This window comes from Tympanuchus pallidicinctus, unplaced genomic scaffold (genome assembly GCF_026119805.1).
Source record: "Tympanuchus pallidicinctus isolate F22 unplaced genomic scaffold, pur_lepc_1.0 scaffold23, whole genome shotgun sequence".
NCBI lineage: Eukaryota > Metazoa > Chordata > Aves > Galliformes > Phasianidae > Tympanuchus > Tympanuchus pallidicinctus.
Window position 1 is genome coordinate 6,477,856 of NW_026294740.1, and position 22,181 is coordinate 6,500,036.

Sequence of the window (22,181 nt, forward strand, 5' to 3'; positions counted from 1 at the left end):
AGCATCAGCTACAAAAGTATATAAGGTAAATGAAATTTAAGAGACTTCACTAACAACTGGTTCAAGGTTGCTCACAAACTCCTTGTAGCAACAGGCACAAAATGTTTTAGCACTTTCCTTTTGTTAACAGTGTCATCAAAACCGGCAACTAGGGATCAAGAAAAATGCTACCTTGGTGAAATATTACGGATTATTTCATTTTTCCATTATACCTTTCCATTTCATCAATGAATCAGAGCCATTTCAAAGGCAGCACATGGTACAGGCTTTCAGCATGGAAGACATGCTCTTTTATGAAAGCAACTTCCCCAAACTGGCTAACTCAATTATGCAAGAAATACATTTCATTTCAAATTAGTTCAGCATGAAACTTCATCTTCTCATGGTGCCTTCTGAGAGTTTTTTTCCCAGATATGTCAGTCCCTACCAACTAAGCACAAAGTTCCTTTGGATGTGTTTCTCAGACTATGATGCAACGTCACTCTGGACTGATACGTGTAATAAGTTCTGGGAATTAGGAAAGTCCAGGTACCTAATGAGAGATGCTACTGAGAGGATTCATACCCAGAAGGAACTCTCCCAGATTTCTGACAGCACTTTCTTGCTGGCTCACAATAATTGCATCATAGTTTATCTGCATAGATTCTTCTGCACACTTCTCTGCCTTTTACAATTTCTATAGAGAGAAACTCATGAATTCCATCACTGGTGTTTTTCTCTCTTTTTTTCCAGACATTGCACTTGATATTTCACTCAGAGGTCGGTTAATATCCAGGCATCCTTCAGATAATTATGAAGCTTTTGTATAGGAAATGAACACCTAATCCCCAGATCCCATGAGACCATGCATCCCTATAGAAGGAATATGGTTTTTAAGAAAATCCTTTGCTCTGAGTCTCATAAAACAAAGCAGCTTAGGGATCTTTGCAATAGCAGGGCTGAACTAAACACGCTTAACAAAGTTTCCCTTTGTCAACAGCATTTTGGTGAGGCTCCCTCCTGCAGGATGAGTGTCAGGCTTCAGGCTAATCTCTGTAATTCTTTAACTAGAGATTTGCACATTATTAAGTGGTAGTTTTCTCTGTGGGTGGAAAGCTATCATATAGTGGAACATTTCTCCTGATGGAAAGCTCAAACGCTTCATTCTTCACATAAGAGGCCAATGATGTGTGTCTCAGATGAAGGACAAAAAATGGCAAATGAAATAAGAATAAAATCCCCATTGAAATAGGGATTCTATTCAGCACATCTACCCATAGGCTATGGGCAAGCAGACACTTATTTAGTCCCAAGTTCTCTGCTAACCATTCATTAGCCCCTGCAGGTAATTACAGATCGTGAAATGATCGTTGCTGTGCATGGTCAGCAATCGCAGCTTGGACTGCGAGGGACAAACCAGGACTTCACATGATCCTGTGATAAAGCACTACAGGAGCCAGCAAAACTCCAGCAGCCTCAACAAATACTTGCCATCTCAGCCAAATTCTGATTCTCTTCTACTTGGAGACATGTTCCACACACAGCCTTTTAAACACAGCAAGCTTGTTGTATCAGTGATCTTTTTTTGGAGCTTGGCTAATACTTTCCTTTTAGACACAGTGAGAAAAAATACTTTAAAAAAAAAAAAGGAGTACCAAATTCATGAAGATAAGCTACCTGAGACCCTCAGGTCAGAGATGCAATCCCCACTTATCAAATGAGGTCCATTCGTGGCACACCAGCACTGCACCAGGACAGAGGGAAAAGTAAGAAAGAAGAATGAAGGTGGCTGTGGTTCTATGAGAACTTGCAAGGTAGGAAACTCTCCATTAGTTTACTGCAGTTATTTTGATGAATAATCTAAGCAAGTCTATTGCAAACCAGGGACACTTCTCTGAAACAATCTACCCCATTGTCATTTATTAAGACTGCTTCCACTTCCAAGTTTAAACTTCATCCCCTTCACAAACATAGGGCCACATTCCCCTGAGGTCTCTACAATGGCTTTGCTGGGTCCCCATGCAGGCAAACTCCCTTTGGTACTGAGATTTGATCCTTCAGCTTCATCTTGAATTCATTTGCGTGTGGCATTTGCATGCTGATTTCTTTGACGCCCTAATGGTTCAATTTCAAAGCACATCTTTTCCCTTTTATCTCTAGCTGAATGAGATGTCTCAATAAGCGCCAGATAAAGACGGAAGTCTTTTGTCTGAAATCACACAGGCATGGCCAGCTGTGATGAAAACTGGCTGAAGTTTCACAGGCTGCTTGTCTGCCTTCATACTGGAGCTCCAGCTCCTTTCAGTCTGGAGGAACAGAACAGGGGGAAAAGGCCTTTCTTGCACACATGGTTGCCAAAACAGCTGAGTATCTTCCAGTATTTATTTTTCCTTCCAGAACTTGTTTTTGATAAAAGACTTGGGAGGGGTGGGGGGGAGGCAAAAAGGAAGACATTAAAAGGGAATAAAGAAAGAGATAGCAGACTAACAGCCAAATCTATAACTTGCATCATGTGAGGTATGAGATGGGAGATCATCTTTACACTGTGAGTAGATTTTGCCTTTTGCATTTGAGACCCTGAGTCAGACATTATTCAGCTGTTTAACACTGGGATGCCCTTGTGCTATTCTAGAAAGACTTGATTTTGCTCCTTTCAGGTTAGTTGACCTGTTGAATACAGTCTGGCACTGAAAAGCAAAAGCCAATATTTTTTGAGCCAGTGAACAGTGAACAAAATGTTGTCTGTATTAAAAGTGTGTCAGAGGGCCTCCAGGATGGCATAATTAAGGAAGGATTATTACACAAGTGAGAGTAACAGTAAGGTGTGCATTTTGAATAACATTTTTACAGGTCTTAAGAGATCTACCAAAATATGAAAACTCCCTTACAGCACTCTGCAATGGTTACATACCAATCACATTTGCTCAGGGTGGTGGCATTAGAAACTGGAAAGATCTATTTCTCCTGCCTATGCCAAAAAAATCTAGATGGAGAGCTTGTTCCCCAAATGATCTGCCCTGAAACTAAAGCAAGCTTATGTGTTTTTCGTGGAGTTATTGAAAACATATTGAGTTTAAGCTCCAGAGGTCTTGACACATGGAGAACAGTTTAAAACCTGCAAGGCCATGATGCTTGTTAGGATTACACATGGTGAAGACTGACTAGCAGTTGCTGATTTTGGTCTCATTACAGCCTGTTATGTGGTTTGTGCAGATTGTAGCTTGGCACAAGCTGCTCTCCATAAAACTGAGGAGTAAGAGCCACCGACGCATCTCTGACCACACTTTGCACAAAGACTTGGGTGTCAACCTGAACTCCAGAAATCCTGCCAAACCAGCGCCATTTTATTAGCCTTTCAGTAGAACAACAAGGAAACACAGCTTCCCTGTAGGAGCTCCAAGGGGTTAAATTCCCTTGGAGAAAGAAAAGTCAGATGGGCTAGTCTCAAATAAGCCGCCCATCTGGGAAATGTCAAGTTTTCTCACAATGTTTTTAAGGGTTTGTAATGTGGCTGATCGTTTGCATGCATGAAAACAGCATGGGAATGCAATATTTCCTACTATATGTGTGGTGGAGGCCTCCACTCCAGCTGTATTTTCCTTGTCATGTTCTTGAATTCTGACACCATTTAGAACATGCCAGTTACTACCGTAGAAAATGCATTTTCATTCTGTTCCTTGGATGAAAAGCACATTAAAGCAGAAGAGAAAAACTAGCAGATTATGGAGCTATCAGTGAGGTCTCCAACTTTTTTTTTTTTTTTTTTTTAAATATAACATATCATTTCATCAGGGGATTGAGTGGGTGGGGGTAAAACTTAGTTTGACACCATCCTAAAAATGAGAATGTGAAAGTCTGGGCTTGATGCCACAGAGGAAGAGAGAGAATGATGACAACATTACTGTCACTATATTACCACACACTGTAAATTAAAGTTAGTGGTAGGCAGTTTAAGCACTACTCCTGTCTGATTCATTAAAAAAATACAGTAGCTCTACGGGCACAAAAGTCTGGTTCTTCACGTGTCTGATATATGATTGGAAAGTTGCATTACGTCCTGCCTTAACGAGAGGCCTGTATTCTCAGCATACCAAGCAGAACAGCAGATTTTGGCTGTTGACTTCCGTGGACAGGACCCCAGGCCTGATGTACAGGCTATGCCCAAGGAGAATCGTGGCTGAAATATGTGAGCCAGACCCTCCGTAGGTGTAAACTGGCAAATCCCTATTAAAGTTAATGATTTACTGATTTAGTCCAGCTGAGGTCTGGCACTCTGTGCACAAGTGTCAAGAAGAGGAACTATTTATTCCTAAGTGAACCATTAACTTCGAGTCCTTTATGTTCATCTCTGCAGTTAGAATTCCTACTGCGTTTCTTCAAAAGAAGAAAGAGTGATATATACATGAGTCATATGTCTACATACCATGCACCATGAACAGCAGAAGCTGTAATTAGTACTTCTCAATAGAGCTGTATAAGTAACTGACTTCTCCTTTTACTGCCAAGTCAAAGTATAGACTTTTTGGATCAAATCATTACAAAAATACTTTAATGCAAATTGATACATCAAAATGTGTTTCTTGGGGGTAAAATAATGCTCAGCATTTCATTTAGATTCAGGCTCGTTTAGTTACATTTTAAATAAAATTACCAGGAATTTTAAAATGCAAAAGTCAAGTCAGGAAGAAAAGTAACAGCATTTTACTGCCAAATATCAAAACAAAGTTTTCTGAATACACCTATGTAGACTGAAATACACTCATTGGAATGATTTATATACGCCTGTGTGTATCTCAGCATATAAAGCGAGTACATTACCTAAAAGTGTCTTTTTTCCACTTTTTTTTTTTTTTTTTTTTTTTAAAATCAGAACATGTTCAAATAGCTACATTACTTTCCACAGAAGCCTCTAGAAGAAAACATTTTCTTTCTAGGATTATCTACACTGGGTGTTATTTGTAATACCTTGTCTGTCTACTTATCCATTCATCTAAACTAGACAGTATTTACAGACAAGAGTAAAGGAGATTGAGGTCTCCACACGACCACAACTGGTACAGTAGGTCCTTTTGTGGTGGAGGTTTGGTTATCCATCCACACAGGTAGCAAAGATGGATGCCCTGCTCTCTCTGCTCCGTTTGCAGACAACTATGATGCTGTCTGAGCCCACAGCATTTGATACCAGCATGACTTTTGTTCTGTTTGTACTAAATCTAAAGCTCATGTATGGCTGTGACTACAACACCCAGACCTAATGGAGCTGTTGAAAGGGAAAAGAGTGACGAAGCTGAGAGCTGTTGGCTCAGGCTTGTTTCTTTTCCTGTAATTTATGCACTTCTGTTTGCAGCTGTGCTTTTTTTTTTTTTTTTTAACTGCATCTGAAGCTAAGATGATGGAAAAAAAGGAAAAGAAAAAAAACCAACAACCCATCATCACTGCACTTATTTAATGATAAGAAATCCTCTCTATCTGGTGACTGGTTTTACCTCTCTATTATTTCTTTATTCTCCTCAGAATGGAAGAGAAATCTTGCTTGAATGCAAAGTTTAGGATCTGACAGCTTTGGTAGGTAGCAGTATTCCTGTACCTTATGATCTGCTTCTGCAGTCATATGAGGTTCTCATACTGGGGCCACAGCAAACTCCAGCAGCAGGCAGGGGAGAGGTGAGATCTGTTGAGTACAGTTCTCACTGTTTGATGCACACTGACCATGCAGCGATTGCTAGAGAAAATAACTTCATAAAATGTCATAAAAATTAAAATGAATTGAAAAATAAGGAAACAAACTTCCCCACTTTAGTAGGGTCAAAATACACTTGCTTCTGCTCCCTCATGCAATGATGAAACAGCAGGTTTCTGCCAGACGAGCTGTATGAAAACATGATTCATCTCCGTGCCTTATTTTGTGATTGAGATGGGCAACTAAAAATGCAACAGTCGAGTCCCAGACTGACACCTAATAACTGTATTGCACATCATCATGGCTTCAGACAAAACATCTGCATGCAAAAGCAACAAGACAAACCTATTACTAATCCCACCAAAGCCTTCATGCCATCAGACACTCACAAGAAACAGGGCCATATTTCCTGAAATGTCTTAAGTGTCTTAATCTGAAGTGCCACTAATTTTTTACATGAGATTTTCCAGATACACTGCGGTGGGAACATCATTCTTGGTGCTCAGTGATTCCTTTGCTTAAGGAGTCGCCAATTACAAAACAAAGACTATATAACTGATTTCAGAGGACCAAAAATTGAATTTTATTAGACCCATTTCTCCAAAGACGACTGCATTGCTGATTTTGATGACAGGGGAGAAAACAGTATTTGCTTTTGTCACGCTTAGTCCTAATGATGAAACCACCAGGTTATATTGTTAAAGACAGGATTATTAGAACTCGCATACAAAAATATTATCTTAAGACAATCGAAACTATATTCAAGGCAAACAAAAAGTATTTTAAAGGCAGAATTTTTTTTACCTTCATGTTTAAAAAAATGTAATGACCAAAGGGATGTGTACAATATGAGCTTTAAAACGTTACTGAATGTATAAAATAATTTCCACTATAGTGGATACCAGAACACCTCCTATTTCAGTTTGGTGGTTTGATTTATTTATCGATTTGGCAATCAAAAGCTCAATAGAATGGGTTGGAAAGCAATCTAGGTACAAGCTGTGAAAACTTCCTCTCACAACATCCATTTCAATGCTACAAAATTTCAGCTAAGCTTCTAGCTAACTGAAAACAAAATGGAGATAGAAATTGCAATATCTTTACTACTGGAAGCTTTGTAACTCCACTATGCTGGGGATTATCTAGAGATAATCTATCTCACTCTCTGGACATGACCGCCTCTTCTCTTGTTCGTGTGAAAGATAATCATGTATGTCCAAGCACACCACAAATAAGAAATACAGAGAGGCAACAAGACTGAGTAAGAATTTGAAGCAGAATACTCTGGTAAAGCTGAAATTATGCAAAATTTGTTCTAGTTCCAGCTTCTTAAAGCTGATTCCACTCAGAACTCAGTTGTTATAAATGCTTGGCCAGGATTAATAAATACACCAGCTATTTCTTCTGAGATTTGATCTCATCAAACGTCACTGGCCAAACTCCTATGGAATGTTTAACATGACATGACTCTTATCTTGCTGCCCAGCATGGGACTGCTTTTTGGAATCATCTGATACATTTATTAAAAGCCTTCAGAAGGTCACTCACACTGCAAACTAAGGTCGGCCATAATAACGTCTGTATTTAGATGGATGAACTGCTCTGGGCTCCCCCACCTGCTGAAGGGTCTAATGAGCCAGCTGAGAGTTCCTGTCATAGCAAACATACCCCTTCTCAATTATAACCCAGAGAGCTGGTTGAAAATGCGTGAGCATGCAGAGCTTTAGGAGTAGGCATTTGACAGCGATGAAAGAAATATAAACAGGCCCAGAAAGAACACTGACAAGCAGCTGAAAAAAAAAAGTTTGCCTGCAAAAGATATAACGCGTTTTGCTCTAACTCAAGGCAGGGATCTTATTTATGCTTCTTTTAAATCAGATTGCTAGTGAGTGATATGGTTTGTTTCGACAAGAATCTTGCCGTAATAGACACAGAGAGTGAAACAGCCTCAGGTGCAGACAGGCCACCATAAAGCCTTCCACAGCGCTCAGCCTTCCCCAAACTACGTTACTGCATAGACAGCCCATCTATTATGGCCTGTAAGAGGAGCCGATAGGGATAACAGCTTGGGGAAGGATTCCGCCTTGCGCCCTGCTGAAAGGAGCCTAAATTCACTACAGAACGCGCACAGTGTTTCTCCAGCTGCTTCTGAACAAGTTGTCTGTCAGACAGCAACTCTGATGGGACACTTAGGGAAGGGTTCCTAGGGCTTGGTATGGGGGTGGTGGGATGGCACGGCTGCAGCCGGAGGAGCTGTGCTGCATCCACTCTTGGCAATGGCTTTCCATCTGCAGAGTGCCTGACCTCCTGCCAGCCGCGTTCTTAAAAACAGAAACAACTCACAGACTTCTTACAGGCCACAGAGATGCAGAAGCAAGACCCAATGCACTCTCCGCTCCCCACAGCGAGTAACAACCTTCAAAAATAACTATAGACAGGTTTATATGAAGATGAACGCCAGGTAAACGCTGCTTGGTCGCTGAGGACTGACGGACTCTCGCAGCAGCAGCTCACCGCTGCCATCTGCGGGGCAGAAGCGGAAAGGCAGCCTCGGTCTGCCATGAGGAAGAGCTCCATTGCCTCTTTTTAAGTCTAAAGTATCTCAAGTCAATGGAACAAGGTCTGCCACGGGTGTCTCGTGCACTCCAGAAGAGAGCAGAAGGAACAAGCCACACCAGCGCAATGACACACTCCTACCAGGAATTATATTGTATCTTTGGTATCAGTGATGTATTAAAGCTGCTCAAGGTAAAGCTTCTGAAGGAAATTAGGGTAATCTTAGTGTAGGAAGCACGTGAGGGTAAAAGGCACTGCACTGAACTGCCCTCTGATGAAGCCTCGCACTGATGGTGCAAAGGGACCTCACAAACTCAGCAGCATTAGTGATTTGCACCCTACTAACTGTAGGATAACACAGGCATACAATGTCAGCTGGTCTCTATTCACACTGCAGTCAGCCACAGCCATGAAAAGTTGCACGAAGATTCACACATGTTTCACCCTACTGAAGAGGCAAGCTGTCAGCTTCAGCCTTCTGAAAGGCTTATGAGAAATTTTGGTAAATAGTTGAACTTCGAAACAAAGAAACAAAATACCTCTTAAAAATTAACCACTGTCCACCTTTCATTTGTTCCTCTGGCACTGCAATAAACAAAAGATACCCTTCTTCTGAAGATGGACAGCTTATGGGTCAGGTTTAGCACAGCGCTGGGTTTTAGGCAAAGATCTCTCCAGCTCTGGTGCCTTGGCTTTGCTATTGTAAACTGTCTGCTTAGCTTCATTTCATAACACAGGGGTTTTAAATCAATCATGGTTTTCTTTCGGTTGATACTTGTTTGCTCTACTTCTCAGCTTTTAATACTTCACAACACTGACTCAGAAGTCTGTGCCAAGAACTGCATCACATTGATACGAACAAAACTCTTGCAAATTCAAGCTGGCCCTCAAAATCCATTAGTGCCCTAGGAAATTCGGGAGTTGGAATCGTCGCAATAGAAAGGTATAGATTTGGTTTACATATGTTGACATGAGGATCTCAGTTGCACCCGTTATGAGAGTAACCGCACTTGGTGATGAGTGAGTGGGTTCTCCAAGGGAGAATGGAAAAAAATCAGAAATGGACCCTGTGTGGGAGCAATACGCTGAGGTGCTGACAGCTTAATGAATAACTTGACTGTTATGACAGTAGGACACCTTGCAGTTCCAAGAGCAAATATTTGAAATCATATGCAATGCAGGAAATGTATATATGTATGTAGAGAATACATGGCTTACCCGTATCACTAACAGATGGTCTATGTTTTCACTTCAGAGGTTTTCTTCTGCACAATCATGAGTTACTGGGGGTGAGAGTGAATCCATAGCTTGCAACTGATGACATAAAATGGAACAGTGTATTAAAGTACCCTTTTTATGGTGGCCATATGGCTCAGAGGTTTTGGTAACAGCTAATTAAGATATTTGCCTGTAGTCCCCCTCCCCCACACCATGAACCTACTTCTACTACTGCTCCAAAAGCTCTAGCGAGCTGAAGCAGTAAAAGAAGGTGGTGATTACAAAAGATGGTTCTTCAAGGATATAGATATTTAATAACAACAAAATAATTAAATGATTCTTGTCCATTTGTATTTTCCTAAAGCTTCAGTGGATAACAGAAAGACAACCTGGCTTTTGTCTAAAGCAAGATTTAGGGGTATCCATTATAGAGGGGAACCTGTGAGAATCCGGAAATGCCAGCTGCTTCTGTGTGTTCATTCTGGGGACCTGGAGACTCTCTGCTCCAGATTTACCTATTTGGAGTCTCTTATACATCACCATTACTTAACACAGCTAAAACCAAGCAGCCCTTTTTCTATGCATACCGCATACAGCTGATCCCATCAAGAATTATTTTTATTCTCTCTTGAGAATGAATGGGAATTCCTGAAATCCATGGCTTCGGGAATTTTCTCAGCTTATTCAGAGGTGATTGGTATCTTTTACAGAAAGCTCAGATTTTGAACAACTTTCTTCCTTACATCTAGCTTATTTTGCAAAGAAGTTGTGGTATTTTCATTAAGAAATTCACACTCTTCAGCCTCCTGCTCAAGAAAATATTTTAACAATTTGCACTGTGTATTAGGAACAGGATATTCTTCTGTTTCCAGAAAACAGGCTTTTCTGAATGCTCTCTTCACATTATCAACCAAAAAGAATTAACCAAAAAAAAAAACCCAAAACTGGAAGGTGAAGACTACTGATGATTTAAAGCATCAGAAAGAATAGACCAATCCACAGCAGAAAAAGAAAGCAATGGGAAGCCTCTAAAAGAGAAAACACTCCACCAGTACCAGCAGGGAAAAAAGACAGTTGCTGCTTATAGACAAAATGCTGAAAGAATTTAGTGCCAATGCAACTGAAGTGAATAATTTCTGGGAATAGACTTTTATGATTAACTAAAATTCACAGAAATTTTTGTAGTAGCTACTAATGAAGAGAATTAGTGCATGAGGTTTCCTGAAAGGAAGCAGTTCTTCCCCTGCTCACTACGGCTTTTAGCTTTAACTTTTCTGACCGCTATGTACATCTCACAGTTCATCTCGTGAGAGTCAACTTTCCAGTCCTACATACAGGATTTGGTAGGACTCAGTCCTTGGGGAAGGAGCAGTCCAACACAAGCATTTCATGTAAGCCTGGCAAGGTAATTGTCTCCTGCAGCTGTCAGGACTAATCACTCAATGCAAACCAGGCCCCAGCATTTGTGGTAGCCTGAGGGCAAGCAAAATATCAATTGGGCTACAAATCAAGAGTGCAGCATCCTCTTGCACCATGAATCAGTTAAATGAGACAAGCAATTCAAGTGCTAAGTCAACATGGTCTGTATAAACAGGAGTTTGGAAACTGTATTTCAGTGATTTGCTTCACCTTATTTTTAGAAGGTAGCTAAAAAAAGAGAGAAAACAAGAATAAACTGCATAGGCTGGACAAACCAATTTGGATAAAATAACCACAATCCAAATGTCTTCACAGAAGTTCCAGTTGAGTCTATGTAGGAGGTTGGAAAAAATTCAATCAGCTTAAAAAAAAAAATAATCTCCACACTTCATTCTTGTTTATTTAATGCAGACCTGAAGCAGAAGTACAATATACTAGACAATACTTCAAATCCATCCTCACTTTGCTGAAAGCAAACACTAAGAAAACCTGTGCATCTATGATTCACAGGTTGATTTGCAAACTAAAGGAACTGGAATCAGCTTTGCAGAGGAGAGCTTTCAAGGTAAGAAAACCCTTAGGACAGTAAGCTGAGAAACTTTGCAATTCTCCATTAATTTGTAGTTTCCCTTGCTCGCAAATTCATATTTGAAAATGTGAATCCACACTGGAACAAAGTCACAAGGTGAATCCTAGAAATTATGTCTAACTAATTAATAGTAAAGAGGGATGATTTACATGATTTGCTTTTAGTGCAAATTAGCAAAAAGGAATACCTAGCGAGTTGAGTGGACTTGGTGAAAACAGTAAAAGGTAAGAAGGGTAATGTCAAAATCAGTTGTAGCAATCGCCCTTCTGTGTACAAAATTCTACTCCCCTGCTCTCCCAGGGAGTAGTTGCACATGTCCCTGTCCAGACACTCTGCAGGTTATTTCTGAGACAGCGATGCTGCCAGGAGAAAGTATGGGATGCACCATGCTGGAGCTCTTTTAGTCCAACATAGACAGGCATGGCTGAAGAGAATTTCAGCTGCAAACACGTGAACACGGAATTGGAGGAAAAAGACTCAAACTAAGAAAAAGACAAACAAAAAATGATGTTATATGTTAGCGGAATTCTGTTTAGACTGGAACAACACTGAGCTGGGGATGAAGTACAATGGTGTGCTGATAAGGGGCAGTTCCTACCCGATTCTCCTCCCACAGCCTCCATCTGTACCAGATCATTCACATCTACCGTCTGTCTGGCATCACTGATTTTCTTTCAAGGTAAATATTTTCCTTCACTAACAGATCCAGTAATGGGAACCCAGCCCATTCGCACCATCTTAAGTAGGTGATACCCACGTGTTTCTGTAACATACATTTGTAACACACATCAGAACTCAAAACCCATTCTCTTCTTGCTTACACTGTTTCTGCACTGATGTAACTTCAATACCTCTTCTAATCCTTCCTTACAAGTAAAAGGAGAATAAGAGTTCTGGTGTTTCTAAACACGACACTACAAACATAACACAGATCCTCAACTATAAGTGCTAGCTGTTTAGAGCCTTGGACTCCAGTTTTGACTCATCAGATGTAGATTTAAGTAATCAAAACATCCACAGCTCATCTGCAAACAAAGATGGAAGAGAATTCAAATTTATAGAAAAAAAAACAACTGTGGTTTGGGAGACTGAGAAGACCATACACATTGAATGAGGAGAACAGACTAATAGTTGAGCACTAGTCCACCATTATAATAAATGAGTATTTCAGCTTTGAACAGGGATAAAAGAAAATATTGTGGCATAGAAAGGGGTAGAGATATTGACTGGAATCACTTTGAAATTGAATCAATCTTTAAGAGCAGAGGGAGGCCTCATATGTTGCCATTGAGGTGCATAGACCAGGCAAAAAAAAAGTTTGTATTTCTTTTTATTGAAAATGTTTCATGCTTCTCAGTGGAATTTAAAAAAAAAAAAAAAGTCCATGTTATTTAACTTTTTTTTTCCCCCTGCATGTCTTCAGGCTTTGCAGGAAGACCAAGTCTGAATTTATAAGTAACACATTCTGAAAGCAAGGATTTCATGTGGAAGAGATGGATTTTACTATTACTTCCTATGAAGTATGCTTACATTCATTTCCAGTGTAAAATATTCCATCTTGGAAAAAAAAGGAAATAAATCAGCCTGCATCCTTTGCATCATCCATGCAAACAATAACCTGATATTGAAGATCATAGGTCTTGAAAATGCAAAATCAATGCAAGTACATCAGCTGCTGCTGTCTAAGAATGGGATGGAAGAAGATTTCAAGTAAACATCCTTATCAGAAGGGAGGGGAACGATGAGGTTATTGCTTGCAACTTGCTCAGAGTTCTGGGAAAGGAGTAAGGCTCATTAGAGCTGGATATCTGTGCTGACTTCCCGTACCCCCAACTGCCACTTGATTCTAGACACGAAGAACAGACAGAAGTTTATCATTGCCAGTGTCTTTAAAGATGCCCACACAAGTTCCCTGCAGACCAGAGAGAGGGGGAAAATGTCCATTTTGTCTGGACAGGTATCAGTTTTAAGCTTGTCTTATCTTCACACACCCACCAACCTCCCCACATGGGAGCAGGACTATCACTGTACAGCATGCAGGGTGAACTCCAGCTCTCCCTTCTGAGAACTGATAAGGAGGGATGCATGAATTGCCCTTTTCAGCCAAGCTCACGGTGTGCAGCCAATCTTTATCTCCAGTCTTAAGGAAGGAAAAGCAGAAACCAGCTAGAAGCCTTTCTTTCCCCTATTCTCTGATATTCTGTAAGTCACACTGGGAGATTAATATTGCAGCCCCTCCCTCCTCCTCCTCCCCCCTCCTCTAAAAATTCCCTGTTGCAAATAAGCAGCCTGATAAACTTCAAAATAAAAACAGATGTGGCAGAAAGAATGATTTATGGACTCCCCTAAACACTTCAGTTTCTATATAATGCCAGGTTATTGGTGGTGTTTTCTTAAATAGATATATGTTGTCTCCCTAGTATTACTCAACCCATTTCCACTTCCAGGTTCAGACAACGGTAGGAACAATACCCAGACACCCCAGCATGGAAAGAACGAAGCACTACTGCAATGCCATAGATCCATAATAACGGCTGAATTTCACAGATGTAAAACAAGAGGGGGGAAAAGTAGTTGCACAGAAAGGAAGGAAGAGTAAGGCAAAAACTTTCAACTTTCCCCCATCTATATAGTGGAAAGTTGATCAAATTGCAATAAGCAAGCAATAGGTCAGTAAGAGAGTACCTGAGCAAGGATAAGTTAAAATGAAGGTGTTGAGTACGGTAGTGAAAAAAATTGGAATAGTGAAAAGACGACAAATGCTCAAGTGTCAGATAAAGAACAACGAATGCATCTGAACTGCATTCCGGGAACTTCTAGCTATTCTCTTGCCTCTGGCAGTGTTCCTACCTAATTGCACTTCTGTCCTTGGGAAGGAGAACTCATGAGGATGCACAGAAACACAAGTACACAGAAGAGAAGCTTGGGGCATAAACTCTGATAGCATAGATATTGGTTCAGTTAGACATTGGCATATAATCACCTTTAGAGCACATACTGTTATTGTGAATGATTGGCAGTTGGGATGCTTGTAGTTTTGAAAGCTCAAGCTTTTACTGCTGATATGTCACCATTAAAATCTCCACTATTAACTTGGTCATCAAGAGAAGACAAGCAAATTGTTTTTCTTCTTGCACTCTACACCTTGTGGTAATAGCTATTGAATTACATTTTACACATAAAGTAAAAACACACATTTAATTTCACATCGCATTAAGCTTCCCCAGCAACACATGCAAATGCCTCTGCCAGCACACAGGTAAACCCAGATAAACTGTAAGGAAACAAGGCATAGCTGGATAACATCCAGGAGAGGAGGTGCTTGAACTTGAGGCAATGGCTTGGCACTAGCTGCTGGTATCTGTGTGCTGGTTCAGATCACATGCTATCTAGATTTCGTTGCTGGCTTTCTAGCATTTCATGCCTGTTTTCACTCAAGTGTTTATTTCTATAAACAGACCTAACCTTAGAAAACAATATAATGACATCCTTCCTGGGGGAGGAGGGGGAGAGAAGTTTCCTCAAATTACTCAGGAGGGTTTCCGCTGGCTTTTTCTTTTTTTATTTTCAATAATCCAAGAGGTAAATGGTCGCTTTTGAACTCTGCCCTCTGCCCTTTTTATTTTGCAACGTGGGCAAAGATCAAGCCCAGAGTCAAAAGTGTCAGCAAAAATGGCTGTGATATGCATGTGCTTTCCTTTATGAAAGCCCTCCTGATTTTGTTTACAGAATTCAGTATAAACTCAGGGTCCAGATTAAAAGCAAATGTCTAAGTGTCCTGTGGGGAATTGCAGAGTTGAGGATGCAGCTTCTAAGAGATGCACAGGATCAATAGGGAGGTAAGACCATTACTGGGGAAAAGGGAGAAAATCATGCCAAAGGTGAAATGTGGACATGGGGGTCACCAGGAGGTCTGGAGGTAATGGTGGAGAAGAAATAAGAAAAAAGTAACAAATTGAAAGCAAAAAAAAAAAAAAAGTAACAGGACATCTGTTCAAAGTAGTCCAAAGTTCCAGCAATATGGTCAAATTCCAAGTGGAGAAAAAATATATCCAGATGTAAAATGGAAACAGTGCAAGACCAAATCTACCAGAGCAGAAGACAGGTTTATCAAAATCTGAATATCTAGGCTCCTTCTGAACACAAAAGCATTTCACAAGGCATACAGAGAAAGGCAAGCCAGCTATATACCTACTTACTATTCACACTGTTCCATCCCCAACTAGCACACGAACAGTGGCATGCTTACCTACTGCATCAAGACCTGTGCACCACAGACCCAAGGGGCAATAAAGCCCTCAGCTAAGTAGATGCTCTAGCAATGACATGTCCTTTTAAATTACTGAATAGCATTTTTCATTTTGAGGAAGGATCTGGAAACACCGGAGAGGCAAATAGGTCCCTTTTCTTCTAAAAGAGCTTCATGGTAATTGCTGCTGACAGGACTCCTCTATGGCAGTAAGGTCTCAGGAAGAACTGGAAACCATCTTAGAGCTGATTAATGCTAGGTGTTATCCCTGACCTCTGTCATGCAGAGACTGTGTCCTCCCTCAGTGATAGGGAAGTAATGATATTAGATGATTTGGGATAAGACTGCAAGGAAGGGAATGAAAAGAAAACTGTTTTAAGTTAATTCCTGAAATGACTGCAGATAACTTGCTCAGTTTTTTTTTTTTTTCTTCAGTTACAACAATTTTGAGGCTGTCAGTGCAGTGCTGAGAGTCATTTGTGGAACTGCTCCTTTTATTTCCCCGTTTGGCTGCCAGGAGTTTTCAGTGGTGAAGGTGGGGCTGCCTATGGCAATTGGAGTCCTCCACTAAACCATTTTGGATACCCCTGCCTGCAATGCACACAAACAAGCATGAGCCCAACACAGGGAATCTCTTAAAGCAGTCTCAAGAGATTCTTCAAATGCTAAAATAATAAAATTTAATTCAATTGTCTAAAGAGCAAAAATAAGGGAATGCTGCATTACAGCATGCATACAACCCATGGACACTACTAACTGGCACGGTACCATCTTACATGGCTTGGATTTCTCTTTAAGTCACATGAAAAAAATCTCTCCTCATTTTATATGACTTAGCATGCATTGCACAGCCTAAACAGCTTTAAGCATGTTTGATTTCATTTCAGTAAAATGGGCAATCGTATAGCCCCAAGAGTCTCCTTAATGGGTCACTCATCCATCAGGTCAGTGGGCAATAGGCTGCTTGTCCTGTGCAGATTGTTTGCACTTTTACAGCACAACATCCCTTCAGATCTCCCAGGAGCTGCTTTAAAAATGGCCAGCATTTACCAAGGATATATTCAGATTTCACATTATCCTGGCTGTCAAACTTTGTGTATTTTTCCAGTGTCAAACAGATTTTAAGATTGAGAAACAAGATAATGTGATGATAAAAAGACTACCATTTTAAAGGTAGCTTTTAAAATACTACATACAGAATGGGGCAATTCACTTTTTCCCCCAGAATCTCATCTGAGTGTTAATAGAACATGTACAAATAGACTGGACCAGAAGCATACGTACTTATATGCTCACGTGCACATCATGCATACAATTAAACATATGGTGCTGGATTTTTTTTTTCCCCTCTTAGGCAGATTTTAACTTTCTTTTCTATCAGCTTGTAAAACATGATTTTTATTCTTCCTTTAATGGCTTGAGCTAATTACTTATAATGACCTTCGACCTTCAAGTGCCTTCATTTATGGTAGCGCATTCCTTTCAACAGAAACATATTGGCTTGGTTTTACAGGGTGCTGATGTCTGGCAGCTTGAGCCTCAGCAGTACTACCACCATCCATATACAACCTGATCTGGGGAGTCCAAAAGCATCATCTTCACATAGGCAATATTTCTCAGAAAGAGTGGGAACGCCTCACCTTGGCAGTGATCTCAAGATTTGCTTTCAATACTAAGATTCTGCCACTGGATTTCATCTTAGGCAAAAATGCATAAATCGGTATACAACTGGAAAAAGCCATGTGAAAATCTCTTACCTAAACCAGAGAATGGAGAAAAGTTTAACTTCACTGACGGAAAGTTCCACCTGGTTTAACATACATACCTTCTCAGGAGGACCGAGTACTGCACAGCCATACAGTAAAATGGCTCTTAATTGCTACATAATCTCACTCACACAATTCTTGAAGTATTGCTGCAGTATTTTCACAAATTAATATACCATATGGAAGATTCTGTTAGCATTCATCTTCCCCAAAAACAGAAGTCTTCAGTACTTAATACCAAAATCCAGACATATCAGAAGGTTAACTCCAAAACTGTTGCTAGAATTTGGCAAGAATACTCTGTTGAAAACATCACGAAAGAGTTCTGTTAAATACATGGGTGTTCCTGAAAATAAAAGATCCAAGATTCTGGAATGCCTATTATTGACATCAGCTGGATCTCATGCAAACGAGGAATATGGGGTGGTCTTATGGTTAGGGGGGAAAAAAATCAGTCAGGTTTTATACACACACACACACACCTTCCATATTCAGCCCTCCCTGCTATTTGACAAATTGTTTCATATTTTAACCTTGGAAGTTGCTAGAACTTCTGGCCTTTATTCAAGAAGTCACTAAAGCCCCATAGTGATGTAAAATACAAGAATAACTCACTATGTTCAAGAAGATCCTTAGGCACATGTGTGAATTACTGAACAGGAAGGGCAAACCAAAACAGGTTTTCTCTCCCATCTTTTTATATTTAGAATTGGGGAACAGTTGCATTAAATATAGTAAAGCTGTTCAAATCCTACTGCAATGATAGAGATAGTTCTCTCTAAAAGAATGTGTGGATATTGTGCAGTACAAAGAAATATCTGCCAGTTAGCTCACCTAAAAAGACAACAAACCAAGAGCGCACAGAAGATGAACTCCATTAGAACAGACTACTAGGGGCAGAAAAGGAAGAATCACCCAGAAAATGAATGTGTTCTAGGTGTTTTGCAGTAGTAACAGTTTTCATGATAAGCCTTTAAGCTTCAGGGCTATTTTTCTTGGGTCTTTTTTCTTCCTCTGCCTCCTCTGCACTAATACAGACTCTCAGAGAAAGACCATTTACTTGCTCTGTTGTCAACGCATCTGGACGCCTTGTCAAAACAATATAATTTTACTTTGTAACTTTTTGACACTGGTATTTATTGCACCTGTCTTTAGTCATGATTTATGACTTGTCTGGTGAGTATTACTCTGCAGCTCCAAGTTTACAATACCAGATAAGTGAAGCATTTGAAGTCCCGAATGGGCTACAGATTTATAGATGTGTATTTCTCTCCCCTCCTCCAAAAAGGGAAATTAAGATGAGCACTTTCTCCCATTTTTCTGTGTGGTAGAAATCAAGATAAGAGTCCTTTGGAAAGGAAAAAAAAAAAAGCTATCTGCTGCTGTCTCTATTAAGAGGATTAGAGTCAAATTATCTTTGTTAGGGGAGTACTCTGCAATCAAAGTAGGGTTTTATTTAGTTGATAGTTGGCTATCCAGACAGCATTTCACCTCCAAAACCATGTCAGTGATAGAGACTTAGCATGATAACCACTGTAGCATCTGCAAATATCCATCAGTTTGACACTCAGAATTACTAGGTTTGTAAACACTCCCTAAGATGCTACTTAGCATTAAATGTTAAGGCCAAATATGTAAACCTCAGCTTCACCTACCTGAGTAACCTCACTGAACAAAACTGCTTTATTTATGCAGATACATTAACCATGTCTATGAAAAGCTGTTCGAATGCAAGTCTAAATATTTCATTACAATAACAGTGTTACATTAAAAAAAATTCTTTGATTGTTTCAAAAAGATCTCAATTCAGGGCATAAGTCAACCTGACAGCATCCCAGAAATACATAGTATGCTTGAAAGATATTTATTATTCTACTGCTGTTAAAGCAGGTCTTTCAAATTTGCCAGACTTAAAACAAATCCAGGCTTCCTTCCTAGTCAAGGTTCTTTTCAAATCTGATCCGGTATTGCAGATGTAACACAAGACTGTTGACACAGTTTGGTTGTTGCAATGCAAGTATCCCTCCGGCATCTCTCTCATCTTAGCCAAAGCAGCATGGGAACGTGTGAATGTCAGACAAAGTTGTTTGGTAAACATACAGTCACTTTCATTTGTCAAAATTTCATTACATTATAAATGTATTGGCTAGGTTTACTAGCATCATCCCCTAAGGATATAGCTATTAGCAAGGTTCCCTGCAGTTATCATTTTTCTGTTCATTTGTCTCCACTGATCTGTTCCTTCGACAGAAAATGTGTGGAAATGAGGGACTGCACACATGAGGTGATGCAAAAAGGAAAAGCTGAGGTTTCATTTCCAACTATTACTCCAGAAAACAAAATGTATTTATGAAGGTTACACGGCAAACCTCTGTAAGAGGAGGCAAAAGAAACCCGACCAAGATGTTCTCCCCAGTTCAGCCTGGGCGCAGTGGAAGCCGGTGACTTCCTGCAACAAGACGACACAGGACTCAGTGTCTGGAGACCATGGATTGGCTCTCCTGCCCCAAACTTTGCACATTCTCAAATGCTTTGATAGGCTGCCAATGAAAATATTGGACAGGCATCAACTGTGAGGTTGCCATGGAGATCTGGTAAGCAGGGCAGTGGGAGCCCAGATTTCAGTCAGCATAACTTTAACAAAAGCTGTGATTCAGTGGTGAATTCTTAGGTTAGATGCTTCTGGGCTTTAGCAGGGTGCATAGAAAATGGTGAATTTACTACAGAGCTCACTAAGCAGTTGCAAATCATCATGCCTTCAGGGAAGAAAGCAAAGCCCTGCTTTTCCTCGAGTCAAGATTGACCTTTTCAGTTCTTCCTTGCCCTTTAAAATGAGCAATAAAGACCCTGGCTCTGTAACAGTCAAATGTAATTCATTGCAATTTGGAGATACCTACATTATAGTTCTGGCTCATAGAATCACACCATCCATTGATAGACATTCTCAGCTCACAAATCATTACTTAATGCTTTAAAGGAGTAGCAGAAATCCCTCGTATTGTTGCGATAGTGGCAGTCTCAGAAGAGAAAAATCTTTGTATAAAACTGATTGACCATGTACTTGTCACAGATGAAACTACAAATTATTTTTGGGAGCCTGTAGACAATCAACACTTTAAAATGTTGTCAATACAGAAAGCCTTCACAGAATAGACAGTAGGCAAATAGCAAAGCACAATACTTCCAAAACTCCCTCATTCCAGCTGTTGTGCACAGAACTGTGCATTAAGACTTTACATTTCAATGTTAACACATTTAAAGTAATACTAAACTCCTTGAATGCGCTTTCAGGTTTTTTCAGTAAGAGCCAGGAAGTCTGTGGGATATTTTCTTGCATATAAACTGATGCGAATCTGTACTCTCACAAGTCAGAAGTAGTTGATTTGAGTTTTAAAAATAGAACTTACAGATCTTGTGACTGGGTTCTCCTTAAATGTGATGAACATGAGACTATTGCCTTTAGAAAGAAACTAAGACTTTACTATTTTATGAGAATCTAAAGACAGAATGAAAATGTTAAAATAAGAAGCTTGATTGTTTACAGATCTCCATCTAACTAGAAATATATTTTTGAGGCACTTACAACAGTAATTAAATTATACCTCTTAATAAACAAGCACAAATTGAGTGAAATCTTATACGAAGTTTAAATCAAACTCAGACCTTCTAAAAACCATCTTAGGAGGATCCTTGAAGCATCAACTACTAAGAATTTATCTTCTAAAAGTTGAAGTGCTGGTGTTCTCTTCTAGAAGTTAAAGATTAATTTCAGGCTCAACGGCAGTAAGATGAGACATGGAAAATAATCTCTATCCACGTGCATTCAACTGAACACCATTAGATGCTATAAGACACAGCCTCTGACATTCAGTAAGGAAGAACAACCTGGGGAGGCATTCATTTCAACCAGATGTCAAAGCAGCAACAACAGCTAACACCTGAAAGGGACAGGAATCATCGTCCTTCATCTTCTATACCATCTGCAGCAGAGATCAGACTGACTTCCAGCATGGGCAAAAGTTGCTCCACAGTTCTATGCTCTTATAGCAACTAACAGTCAAAAAACCATGGTAACTAGGCCTTGGCTTCAGCTTAGCATGTTCTTTTACATTATTACTGCAATCAGGAAAGAATTTCAACCCAGAACATTTATCCATTTGAATCATATGGAATTTTGTTGTTACTATCAGCATGGCTGGATTTAATCCTGCATGCAAGGTCTGATGGAGCTTTTACTAGAATCAGATCTTATCATCCAGGATGCTATGTTAGGAATAGTGGTTGAATTCTACATACATCTGACTTGCCTGCTGTTAACAAGGCTAACACCAAGTAAAAACAACCATGTTACAGGTTAAACCTGTAAAGGAGAATACCATAAGTCCACCGTAAGTCCAAGAGACTTTGGTTTGATTCTGATATATTAAACTGGCACTAAAAATAAAAAAAAAATCAGGGCGATGCTTCAGTTTCTTTAAAACATCCACACAGTTCTTCTATTTGTGCTATTATCTATAGAAAAAATAAATTCTTTCAGTAGAAACAGAAAATTGCATTGCTACCCATGCTTAACCAACTCTACCAGTGAGTTGCCAAGCTCATGACATCATCACTGGCAACATACAGACTTCAGATTAGAAGTAGTCTGATGACATCACCCTTCCAGTTTCTATCTAACAGATGGTTTCTGTATATTGTGTAATTTTCGATCATTATTCATGGTTT